Raw genomic sequence first — 12,926 nt, 5'->3', positions numbered from 1 at the left:
TGTGGCATTTGGTACATTCACATTGTTGTGCGATCATCCCTACTAACCATTTCCAGAACTGTTTCATCTTCTCCAGCTGAAATTCTGTATCTATTAAGCACTAACTTTCCATTACCCCCTGTCTGGGTTTATTTTCATCCCTCAAAGGAGCTCTGCTGCCTTCCACAGAGTCCTTATATACATGCTGATCTCTCCATCTGAAACACACTTCCTCTCCCCTTTGCCTAGTTAGCCTCCTGTGATTCCCAACACCAGCCTAGAAGCTTCTGTAAATTCTCTCAAAACCCCTGTTCCTCCCTGAAGAACAATTTGTATTTATACAGGTGTTTGATTGTTTGAAGGGTGCTCTCACCCTGCCCTCCTCTCTTAATATAGTTTTTCCTGTCAGGAATTCCTCGCTTTGTCCACAAGCCCTGGCACACAGCAGGTGCTCAATACTTGCTAAATGAATAAATGGACGGACTCTGCTACCTAATCTCCTTCCAGCCCGTCATCCACTTGTGGGTGCCTCCGCCCCCAGCTTGGGGTGTGTCCCCCTGGGTCGGACTTTGGCGCCCTATCCAGGCTGGCAGCAGGTTGTGCTCTTTGGTTTGCCTATCTCGGGCCTCCCGCCCAGCCGCGCGGACCGCAGAACACACGCCCCGGGCGTATCACACTGTCACGCGGAGCCTCCCCGCCTCCAGACGTCGGTCCGGTTGCTACCCCGGCAGGAATCGAGCTTATACCACTAAGGCTCCTTCTTATCTCCGGACGTGAGAATTACAGGCTTGGACCTCAAACTGCCGCGGTGAGAGCCGGGAGGTGGGAAGAAAGTTGCGAGGCGTGCGCCCCGGTCACGCTCTCTCTCAGTTTGGGTCGCAGCCCTTTAACAACCACTACTTTCGCGCCTTCGCCGGGACGGGGGCTGTGGAGGCGCGCCGGGATTGGTCGGTTTGGGTGCGGGTGTCGCTTAGCAGCAGCGAATGGGGGGAGGGCTCAAGGCTCGCGCACGCGCACCACCGCCTACCTGCGCCTGGGCCGCCGGTGACCTGGGCCGGGGCAGCCCGGTCGGCTAAGGTTGCTGAGGAGGCGGCGGGTAGCTGGCGGGCGCCGACTTCCGAAGGCCGCCGTCGGGGCGAGGTGAGGGCTGACGGGCGGAGGCGGGTGCCGCGGCCCGTTAGCCGAGAGCAGGCGGGTTAGGGTGTGGCGCAGGGCGGGCCCAGAGGTGGAGGCGGCCCAGGGCCAGCCCCGCCCTCAGGCCCGGCCTTGACCATGGGGCTCCCCACGGGGCTTCACTGGGCTTCTTGGAGTCCTCTGTCCCCTTTCTCCCGCCAGCCTCTCCCTGGACCCCGGGGCCACCCAAGACACGCGCCTGCGGGAACCCTGGGCTGACAGATGGGCGCCGAGGGCTTCTCCCAGTTGGAAGAGATGGGGAGTGAGAAAGGGACGGCTATTTCTTTAACCATTCACGAATCTCACGTCAGAGCATTGTTTAATCTGAATAGCAAACTTCCCTTAGCATGCCAGTGTTATAAGACTTTAAATATTGGATACACCGAACCAACTTTTCAGAGCACTGGGTGTAGGACGTTCCATTACAGGTTTTGTGTTCATTACAGATTTACACATGTACCTCCAGAGCCAGAAGGATAAAGCGCTTGGGGAAAAATTAGGTTTGTAGAAATCAAAGCCACGAAAGACTTGCCAGTGTGGAAAGTAATTGGTGAAATTTGTGACATGGTCAGAAAAGAATACAGCTCAGAACCAACATAGAGGATAATATTTAATTACATTTTGCAGAGGAGAGTTGATCCCGCTAAAGATAATTTTAGTAAAATGAAAAATGGAAGCAACTGGAAATGGTTTAACGTTGCTAGATAGAATTAAATAAACAAATAGAGTTTCTGGAAAGTACATTTTGGATAATGTTATTAATAGCTCTGATTTAAGTGTTTGCACTTGCAACAGAAGCCATCTTGGAGTCTCAGTGTTTTTTCATTCTTAGAATAACTTAGAAATCAACTATATTCAAAAAGTAACATGGTCAGAGAGAGGACAACCTGACTTCAAGGTAATACAGTGGATAAAGAGCAGTTGTAACAAGTGTAATCTCAGGCTCCTTCGTCTACCAACAGGTCTCTGATTAGCTTATTAGTGCTCTAAGGAGAAGAAATTATTTTAGAGAAAGGGAGTAGCTGTAATCCCCAAGGTTGGATTTATAGAAGAAGGATGTGGTGGAAAGATCGTCAGCTTTAGAACATTTGAAGTAAGGAAGTGTGGGTTGAATCTGGCTCTACCTCTTGAGCCTTAGAGCTGCAGTTTTCCCACCTAGCCGGTGTAGATTATGTCTACCTTATAGTTACAAGCATTTAATAACATTATCAGTGTAAAAGGTCCTATCAAGTTTAGTTCCCTATCCTTCTCAGTTCCTAACAAATGACAAAACTGACCTCTACCCTCCTGTTCACTCCATCCCCAAGCAACTTGGAGCTTTAATAGAATCTACAAATTTGGTAACCAGTTCTCAAGTCCTGTGGCTGAAGGTGAATTCAGTAAGGGTGACACAACTCAGTTTTGTCTTCTGTATTGTGTATTTGAGTCTTCTGTATTCTGTATATACTTTATGGTGAACACTTTGTGTTTGAATATTTGTGTGCCAAATGAACCCTGTTTTGTCTAAATTCCTGTTTGCAAGGTGCAGTCATCTCTCTCTTTCTCTCTTTCTTTCTGTTTCTCTCTCTCAGCCTCTCCCTCTCTCAGTGCATGTGGTAGGGGCTTGAGGAGGGGTTAAGGGTAAAAGGTGGAAGAAAAAACAGAAACAAGGGTAGCCTGCAGCATAGGCACAAAGTCTTTGTTGATAGACCAGAGATAATCTATGGCATGAGCAGTTTACAAACAGATGCTCGGAAGAGGATTTAGGAAATAAGGGAGGCAAATTAAAATATATTTTTATAAAACTAGTAACACGGATGCTGTGTATGTGATTACTACTTCACTCTACTTTTAGACAAATGTCATCTGTATAAACCTTTCTCTTTTTCTCTCCAAGTACAGATTTATTGTGGAAAAGTGTTCAAACTGTAGATCAGAATTATGGCAAGGGATCTGTAAACCTGCATTTCTTGTTTCAGTGAGCAAAAATAAGGTAGCCCTTAGGTCATTCATTCATTTACTTGGCAGTGTTTACTGAGTGCTTCCGAATATGTCCCAGGCAAGGTGGTAGGTTATGACATCCACTGCCTTGTGGAAGGATCTGCTAAGATCTGGAAGACATTCCAGTGTCTCTTTGTGTGAACATTCTGAAGCTTCCTTTGTCCTTGTGGAGTTGATTTTCTTTTCTTTTCTTTTCTTTTCTTTTCTTTTTTTTTTTTTGAGACAGGGTCTCACTTTGTTGCCTAGGCTGGAGTGCAGTGATGTAGTCATAGCTCACACAGCCTTGACCTCTTGAGCTCAAGACTCTCACCTCAGACTCCCGAGTAGCTGGGACCACAGGTGTGTGCCACCATGCCTGGCTTTTTTTTTTTTTTTTTTTTTTTTAATTTTTTGTAGAGATGGGGTATCATTGTGTTGCCCAGGCTGGTCTCAAATTCTTGGGCTCAAGCAGTCCTCCCACCTTGGCCTCCCAAAGTGCTGGGATAGCAGGTATGAGCCACCATGCTCAGCCTGCTTTCCTAGTTTTGTTTTGTTTTGTTTTGTTTTTTGAGACGGAGTCTCGCTGTGTCACCCAGGCTGGAGTGCAGTGGCTCTACCTCCGCTCGCTGCAACTTCTGCCTCCCGGGTTCACACCATTCTCCTGCCTCAGCCTCCCGAGTTGCTGGGACTACAGGCGCCTGCTACCATGCCCGGCTAATTTTTTTGTACTTTTAGTAGAGATGGGGTTTCACCGTGTTAGCCAGGATGGTCTTGATATCCTGAACTCGTGATCTGCCCGCCTCGGCCTCCCAAAGTGCTGGGATTACAGGCGTGAGCCACTGTGCCCAGCCCTAGTTTTTTTTTTTTTTTTTTTTTGAGATGGCGTTTCCTTCTTGTTGCCCAGGCTGGCACGATCTCGGCTCACTGCAACCTCTGCCTCCTGGGTTCAAGCTGTTCTCCTGCCTCAGCCTCCAGAATAGCTGGGATTACAGGCATGCACCACCATACCTGGCTAATTTTGTATTCTTAGCAGAGACGGGGTTTCTCCATGTTGGTCAGGCTGGTCTCAAACTCCCAACCTCAGCTGATCCGCCTGCCTCTGCCTCCCAAAGTGTTGGGATTACAGGTGTGAGCCACCACACCTAGCCACTTTCCTGTTTTAAGTCGAATACTAGTTATCTTTGAGCAGCTTTATTTCAAAGAGTCCTGAGATTATAGTACCTTCCAGTTTGGAAATGTCATGTAGTTAAGGAGCTATTCACTATGAAGTGTGCCCTTCAATGTTCATGCATAAAACATCAAAATTATAGTTAATTAGCAGATAAGATTATTGTTCCATTGGTGGAGATATTTAAAAATGATATTTAAACAAAAAAGTATGAGCATAATTTAAGTACCCAGTATATGAAGATCTTAAGTTAATACTTTTTTCCCAGCTTTTATTTTAAGGTAATTATAGTTGCAGGAATTTGCAAAGGTAGTACAGAGAAGTCTCATGTATGCTTCTCCTAGTTTTCCCCATTGATTACATTTTATATAATTCTAGTACAATACCAACTCCAGGAAATTGATGTTGGTATAAAGTGTGTGTGTGTGTGTGTGTGTGTGTGTGTGTAGTACTGTCACTTTATCATGTGTAGATTCCTGTAATCATCATGGCAATCAAGATACAGAATTATTCCATCCCCACAAAGATCTGCCTTTGGCTATTCGTTCATAGTCACACTTGTTCCCCGCTTCTCTACCATCCCTAACCTCTGACAACTGTTTATCAGCCCTTCGTTTCTCTTTGTCATTTCAAGAATGTTACATGAAAGGATGCATATAGTATATAACCTTTTGATACTGGCTTTTTACAGCCAAGCATAATGCACTTGAGATCCATTCACGTTGTTCTGTGTACTAGTACAGTAGTTTATTCCTCTTCTTTGCTGAGTAGTATTCCGTGGAACGAATATACTGTGGTTTGTTTAACCATTCACTATTTGTAGGACATGTTAGTTGTTTCCAGGTTTGGTTATAAATAAAGCTGCAATGAGCAATTATACAGAGGTTTTTGTGTAGACATGAGTTTTTATTTCTCTGGGGTAAATACCAGGAGTGTGATTGGTAGATTCTACAGTAATTCCATGTTTAGTTTTAAAATAAACTGCCAAACTGTTTTTTTTTGTTTTTTTTTTTTTTTTGAGACAAAGTCTCATTCTTTCGCCCAGGCTGGAGTGCAATGGTGCAGTCTCGGCTCACTGCAACCTCTGCCTCCCAGGTTCAAGCAATTCTCCTGCCTCAGCCTCCCAAGTAGCTGGGATTACAGTTGCCCACCACCACGCCTAGCTAATTTTTGTGTTTTTGGTGGAGACGGGGTGTCACCATGTTGGCCAGGCTGGTCTCGAACCCTTGACCTCAGGTGATCCACCCACCTCAGCCTGCCAAAGTGCTGGGATTACAGGCGTGAGCCACTGTGCCTGGCCCAAACTTTTCTAGAGTATACCATTTCACAGTCCAGTAATGCATGAGAGATCCAGTTTCTCTCCATGCTTGCCAGTATTTGATACTGTCACTATTTATCATTTTAGCTGTTCTGATGGGTAGGTAGTATTATCTCATTGGGCTCTCAAGTTGCATTTTCATAATAGCTCAGTATCTTTTCATGCTCTAATTTGCCATCCATATATCCTCTTTGGTGAAATGTCTGTATGTGTGTTTTTCCCATTTTAAAATTGGATTGTTTGTATTTTTTCACTGTTGAATTTCAAGAGTTCTTTATACAGTCTAGGTTTGAGTTGCTTATCAGATATGTGGTTTACAGATGTTTTCTCCCAATTTCTAGCTTGTCTTTTCATCCTCTTCAGATGGGCTTTCGTAGAGAAAAAGTGTACAATTTTGTTGCAGTCCGGTTTTCTGAATTATCTTTATGGATTATGCTTTTGGTGTCATATCTAAGAGCTCCTCACCAAGCCATAGGTCCTGAAGATTTCCTCCTATGTTTTCTCCCGTTTTATAGTTTTATTTTTCATATTTAAATCTATGATAAATCTTGAGTTAATTTTTATGTAAGATGTGAGGTTTAGGTTAAGATTCTTTCTTTTTACTCCCGGCACTATTTGTAGAAAAGACTACCCCTCCTCCCTTAAATTACGTTTGCACTTTGTAAAAAAATCAGTTAGATATACTTATGTAAGTATATTTTTGGATTCTGTATTCTGTTTCATTGATCTATGTCTATTTTTCTGACAATACCACACAATCTTGATTACCATAGCTGTATAATAAGTCTTGAAGTAGGATAGCATGGTTTTTCCTATTTTATTCTTTTTTCAGAATTGCTTTAGCTATTTTAGTTTCTTTGCCTTTCCATATGCATTTTAGAATAATCTTATCTATAGCCACAAACTCTCTTGCTTATTTTTTTTTTTCAGTAGTTACATTAAGCTTGTATATCAGTTTGGGGGGAGAATTGACATCTTTGCTATGTTGACTCTTCCAATCCGTAAAACATGATATATCTCCCCATTTATTTAGCACTTCGATTTCAGGAATGTTTTGTAGTTTTCAGCATACAAGTTCTGTATATGTTTTGTTAGATTTACATCTAAGCATTTTATTTTAAAAATTATAGCTTTATTGAGATTATTTTTTAGAGTGATTATAAATGATATTTTAAGTTTTGGTTTCCATATGTTCATTGTTAGTATATAGAAATATAATTTTTTTGAGATGAAGTATCACTCTGTCCGAAGGACCAACTTTTTGTTTCATTGGTTTTTCTCTATTTTTAAAATTTTCCATTTCATTGATTTCTACCCTATGATTTCCTTCCATGTTTGTGATTTAAGCTTATTTTGCTCTTCTTCTAGTTTGTTGACCTGTGAGCTTAAATTATTGTTTTGAGACTTTTCTTCTTTTTGAACGTAAGCATTTAGTGCTATGGATTTCCCTCTCAGTACTGCTTTAGCTGTGTGCCACAAATTTTGATATATTTTCATTTTCATCCAGTTCAATGTATTTTTAAAATTTCCTTGATATTTCGTTTTTAACCTATGGATTATTTAAAAGTGTCTGCTTAATTTTCAAGTGTTTGGAGGTTTTCATTACCTTTCTGTTATTAATTTACAATTTGATTACATTGTGGTCATATAACACACATTGTATGAATTCTTTTAAATTTATTGAGGTTTGTCTTATAGCCCAGGATATGGTCTGTCTTGGTAGATATTCTGTGGTTTCTTGTCTTAAACTCCTGTCCTCAGCAATCCTCCCACCTCGGCCTCCCAGAGGGTTGGCATTACAGGTATGAGCCACTGTGTCCAGCCTATTCTGTGGGGTCTTGAAAGGAATTCTTCTGTTGTTGGATGGAATATTATAAATGATGATTATATCCTTTAGTTGATAGTGTTTTTTAGTTCTTTTTTAAAATCTTTGCTGATTTCTGTTTACTTGTCTTATCAATTTTTGAGGTGGAGGTGGTTGAACTCTCCAGCTACAACTATGGATTTGTCTAGTCCTCCTTTCACTTTATTAGTTTTTGCTTCACTTATTTACATCTTTGAAGTTTGGTGCAAACACATTTAGGATTATTATGCCTTCTTGGTGGACTTATTCTTTAATCATTATGTAATATCCTTCTCTGTTCCTGGACATTTTCTTTGCTCTGAAGTCTATCTGATGATAATATAACTCTTGCTTCTTTTGATTAATGTTTACATGCTATATTTTTTCCATCCATTTACTTTCAGCCTATCTATATTGTTATATTGGAAGTGAATTTCATGTGGATAGTATATAATTGGTTCATGTCTTTTATCTACTGTCAGTCTCTGTCTTCAATTGTCATATTTAGACCGTTTACATTTAATGTAATTATTGATATATATTAGGGAATAAGTCTGCCCTTTTTTGTTTTGTGTTTGTTCTGTTTGTTGTTGTTGTTGTTGTTATTTCTCCATTTTCTTTTCCTTGACTTCTTGTGAGTAATTTGAACATTTTAAAATAATTACATTTTAGGCCAGGCCTAGTGGCTTATGCCTGTAATCCCAGTACTTTGGGAAGCTGAGATGGGCAGATTGCTTGAGAACAGGAATTCAAGACCAGCCGTGGCAACATAGTAAGACCCTGTCTCTACAAAATACATCTTTAAAAAAATTAGCTGGGTATAGTGGTACATGTCTGTAGTTCCAGCTGCTTGGGAGGCTGAGGCAAAAGGATCACTTGAGCCTTGAGGCTGAGGCAGAAGGATGACTTGAGGTCGAGGCTGCAGTGAGCCATGATTTTGCCACTGTGTTCCAGACTGGGTGACAGAGTAAGACCCTGTCTCAAAAAATAGTAATTTCATTTTATAATCTGTAGTGTTTTTTAGTATATCTCTTTGTATAGCTTTTTAGTGGGGTGTGTATGTGTTTGTGTGTGTGTGTGTGTGTGTGTGTGTATGTGTATGACTTGTCGTGGTCTCCTGATGTCAGTGTTTTACTATTTCAAATGAAATGTAGAAACTTTACCTCCTTTTATGTCTTTGAACCCTCCCATTTATAATTGTCTTAAATATTTCCTTTACATATGTTGAGAACCACATGAGACATTGTAATTATTGCTTCATTTACCAAACATCATTTAGAAAACACATGAGAGATTAATCTGTCATATTTTTAAAAGTTTTTACCCTTTCTATTGTTCTTTCTTTCTTCCTGATGTTCCAGGATTTCTTCTTTTATCATTTCCTTTCTGTTTAGAGAACTTCTTGACAAATTCCTTTAATATTCCTTCATCTAAGTATGCTTTAATTTTTCTTTTATTCCTTTTTTTTTTTTTTTTTTTTGAGGCAAGGTCTTGCTATGTTGCCTAGGCTGAACTTGAACTCCTGGGGCTCAAGCAGTGTAGTTGGGACTACAGGCACATGCCGCTGCACCTGGCTGCTTGAAGGATATTTTTGCTGAATATGGGATTCTGGGTTGGCAGTTCTTTTCTTTTAGTACTCGGAAAAAATGTGCTACTTCCTTTTGGCCTCCATGGTTTCTGTGAGAAATTTGCTGTCATTTGAATTGTTTTCCCCTTATAGGTAAGGTATTATTTTTCTCTTGCTGCTTTCAAGATTTTTTCTTTATCTTTAGTTTTCATAAGTTGGGCTTCTGTCTGTGTGCTGGCATGGGTTTCTTGGGTTTATCCTTTCTGGGATTTGTTCAGTTTCTTGAATCTCTGGGCTTATATCTTTTACACAGTTTTGGGAAATATTCAGAAATTATTTCTTTGAATACTTTTTCATCCCTGTCTTCTTTCTTTTGTCCTCCAGGACTCAAGTAACAGGAATATTTGGTCATTTTTTATAGTCTCACAGGCCTCCAAGTGTCTGTGAAATATTTTTCAATCTAGTTCCCCTCATATTGTTCAGATTGAGTAATTTCTATATTCTGTCTTCATGTTTACTCATTCATTCTTCTCTCCCCCTCCATATTTCTATTGAGCCATCCATTGCGTTTTTTACTTTAATTAATTAATTTATTTATTTTCATACAGATGGGGTCTCATTATGTTGTCCAGGCTGGTCTCAAACTCCTGGTCTCAAGTGATCCTCTTGCCTTGGCCTCTCAAAGCATTAGGATTATAGATGTAAGCCACTGCACCTGGCCTCAGTTTTGTTTTGTTTTGTTTTGTTTGATGGAGTCTCACTCTGTAGCCCAGGCTGGAGTACAGTGGCGTGATCTTGGCTCACTGCCATCTCAGCCTCCGGATTCAAGCAATTCTCCTGCCTCAGCCTCCCAAGTGTCTGAGACTACAGGTGTGTGCCACCATGCCCGGCTAATTTTTGTATTTTTAGTAGAGATGAAGTTTTACTATGTTGACCAGGCTGTCTCGAACTCCTGACCTCAAGTGATCCATCTGTCTTGGCCTACCAAAGTGCCAGGATTACAGGCGTGAGCCACCATGCCTGGCTGCCTCAGTTTATTTTTAATTCTAGAATCTCCATTTAGTTTTTTATATCTTCTGTTTCTTTACTGAGAGTTTTTATTTTTCATTTTTTAAAAGTGGCTGGGTATGGTGGCTCACCCCTATAATCTCAGCACTTTGAGAGGCTAAGGTGGGAGGATCACATGAGCCTGGAAGTTCAAGACCAGCCTGAGCAACATAGCGAGACCCTGTGTCCAAAAAAAAAAAAAAAAAAAAAAAAGTAGTGATGTGTGCCTATATTCCCAGCTATTTGGCATGCTAAGGTGGAAGGATTGCTTGAGTCCTGGAGATTGAGGCTGCAGTGAGCCATGATTGCACTGCTGCATTCTAGCCTGGGAAGCAGTTTATAATTGCCCATTGAAGCATTTTTATGGTGGCTGTTTTAAACTCTTTGTAGATAATTCTAGTATCTCTGTCATCTTGATGTTGGCATCAGTTAATGTCTCTTCTCATTGAAGGTGAGATTTCTCTGGTTCTTAGTATAGCCAGTGATTTTCTATTGAAACTTACATTTTGGATATTATGAGATCTGAATCTTACTAAAATCTTCTGTTTTAGCTGGTCTTTCTTGATACCACTCCAGCAGGGATAGCAAGGGACTGTCTTATTACTGCCCAATGGACGTAGAAGTCCAGGTTCCCTACATGGCCTCTGTTGACACCCTGGGGGAAAGGGACTGCTCATCATTGCTGGGGAGAGATAGGAATTCTGTCTGCCCAGTGACGTGGTGGGAGAGAATGGCTCATTACTGCCCTCTAACCCGCTACTTGGCCTTCTCTGATGCTACCCCGGCAGGATGGAAGGTGGAGAATGGGGCATCTTGTTACTGCAGGGCAGTGGTGAAAGTCTAGGCTGTTCACTTGGCCTTCGTTGGCAGGTGTGTGGTGGCTACAGTTTTTTTTTTTTTTTTGGTGATGTTTGGCTGGAGTAGAGCAGTTTTTTTATCTAAAAGTTTTTTGTTTTGTTATGCTTTACCTTTTCTAGTTTTTTTGACTGGAGAGAACAAAGTTTTTTTGACTTTTTTTTTTTTTCGGTCTGTACCCATTGACCCATTGGCATTTCTTGCTAGCTTCTCTAACACCCAGTCTGTGATATGTGAGACAAACAAACAAATAAGAAAAAACAAACTCAGCAGACTCACAGATGTGTCATTCCTCAAATCCCAAGGTCCCTAGCCAGTCTTCCTTCTTCACCTTTCGGAATTTTTATTTTTATTTTTGAAACAGGGTCTCACTCTGTCACCTAGGTTGGAGTACAATGGCACAATCTTGGCTTACTGCAGCAACCTTTCCCTCCTGGGTTCAAGTGATTCTTGTGCCTCAGCCTCCTGAGTAGCTGGGATTACAGGTGTGTGCCACCACACCTGGCTAATTTTTGTATTTTTAGTAGAGACAGGATTTTGCCTTGCTGGCCAGGCTGGTCAGAATTTTTGAATGTTTATTTTATATGTAATGTCCAGGGTATATCATGGGAGAAGCAGGGAAAAGTAAATCTACTTCATCTTTCCAGAAACAGAAGTTCATTCTGTTTTGAGTAGTGGTCATATCTCTTATTTGAGTACAGGCTGTCTCATAATAGCTCATAACCTGAATTCACAAATATCAAATCTCTGTAAAGATAAGCCCCTTCCTTTTTGTATTATTATTATTTTTCCGTCTTTTGGAATACAAAGTATATTTTTACAAAGGAAAACAATGTCAAGGATGTTGTCTTCATTCTTAGACTCTTCTGTGGCAGCCTATAAAATCTTTTAACCCTTCAGGCAGCTGCCATCCTGTACATTCACATACACTGGCAAATATGCACAAACAAGTTAGTATCACAGTGTCACCTTCATTAAACCATCACAAATATTTTTAAAAGACTTTTAAAAAATAGATGGAGGTTTCACTAGTTTGCGGTACTAGTAACTTGATAGAACTGAAAAACAGGAGGGGTATTTATTTATCTTGAATACTAATGTTTGAGGAAAAGCAAGTTTGATCACCAAAGGATAGGATGGAGAAGTAGAGAACCTGGAGGGGACATTTGGGTCCTTTAGAGAGTGGTAAAACTAGTTCTCCTGATTACCATCGCTTGGAAATGTCACGCTTTTCTTTTTTATTAGCTTAAGACAATACCTGGCATAAGGTAGATGCTCCATAAAGACAGAACTACAGAGGATGTTCTGGAATTGACATTTGGAGTCAGTGCATACTGCTTTCCTTTAGAGGAGCGTACAGTTTACTCGGCTCCCAAAAAAGTACCTTTCTTATTTTGCTTTGGGGTGTTTCTATCCTGTCTCTAACTGTTTTGGTATCTCATTGACTGTCTCTTTTTGGCCTCAATGTCTTCATATCTTGGCTTATGGTTCTCGTTGGAGTTACTGTTAAGAGCCTAAGCCCTGGTCTCAAATTGATCTTGTAGCCTTTCCCTATGTCTGTCAGGGCTTTGTGCCCTATAACTCTTTTTAAAAAATGTTTTAAAATTAAATATTTCAAATACTTACAAAAATATAGAAGATAGAACAATTAACCTCTCTACATTTGTTCCCTGATTCCCTTTGTGGTGCTTGTGGTCTCATCATTGGCCAGGCAGGCGTCTGCTGTAGAACCCATAGTGTCTTCTGGCAGTTGACCTGGCCCTGCCATTGGTGCTGGGAACTTAGTAGCTTTTTTGTGTGTGTGTACTTTTCCAGGGGCTTTCCACATTTTTACTCCCCAATGGAAGGTGTGGAGAAATGGGTCAAATGGACTGTGTAGTATCTGTTGGCTGGTAGCCTAATTTTTCTTTTTGCCTCCTTTGTGTTTTTATATCACTGCAGTTTCTACATGTATATTGTGGTGATAATTATTCATTCATTCATCCATTCCAGACATGGTCTTTATTCTTAGAACTTA

The 12,926-nt window shown here is 40.9% G+C and overlaps 1 protein-coding gene across 3 annotated transcripts in view; it reads left to right on the top strand.

Annotated features, from left to right (window-relative positions):
* Nucleotides 1-688: 688 nt before the first annotated feature.
* LOC105480272 (SEC22 homolog C, vesicle trafficking protein) overlaps nucleotides 689-12,926 on the top strand; it is a 34,674-nt gene continuing 22,436 nt past the window's right edge. For 2 of the 3 annotated variants that reach the window (XM_011738874.2, XM_071091498.1), the window contains exon 1: nucleotides 984-1,119. The gene's annotated coding sequence lies outside the window, so the exon portion shown is untranslated. Of the gene's footprint in view, nucleotides 788-983; nucleotides 1,120-12,926 lie in introns of those variants that run through there. The other variant, XM_071091499.1, reaches the window with a different exon arrangement.

This window comes from Macaca nemestrina, chromosome 2 (genome assembly GCF_043159975.1).
Source record: "Macaca nemestrina isolate mMacNem1 chromosome 2, mMacNem.hap1, whole genome shotgun sequence".
Lineage (NCBI taxonomy): Eukaryota > Metazoa > Chordata > Mammalia > Primates > Cercopithecidae > Macaca > Macaca nemestrina.
The sequence above is the reverse complement of the archived record's forward strand: the minus strand, read 5'-3'. Positions and strand labels throughout refer to the sequence as shown.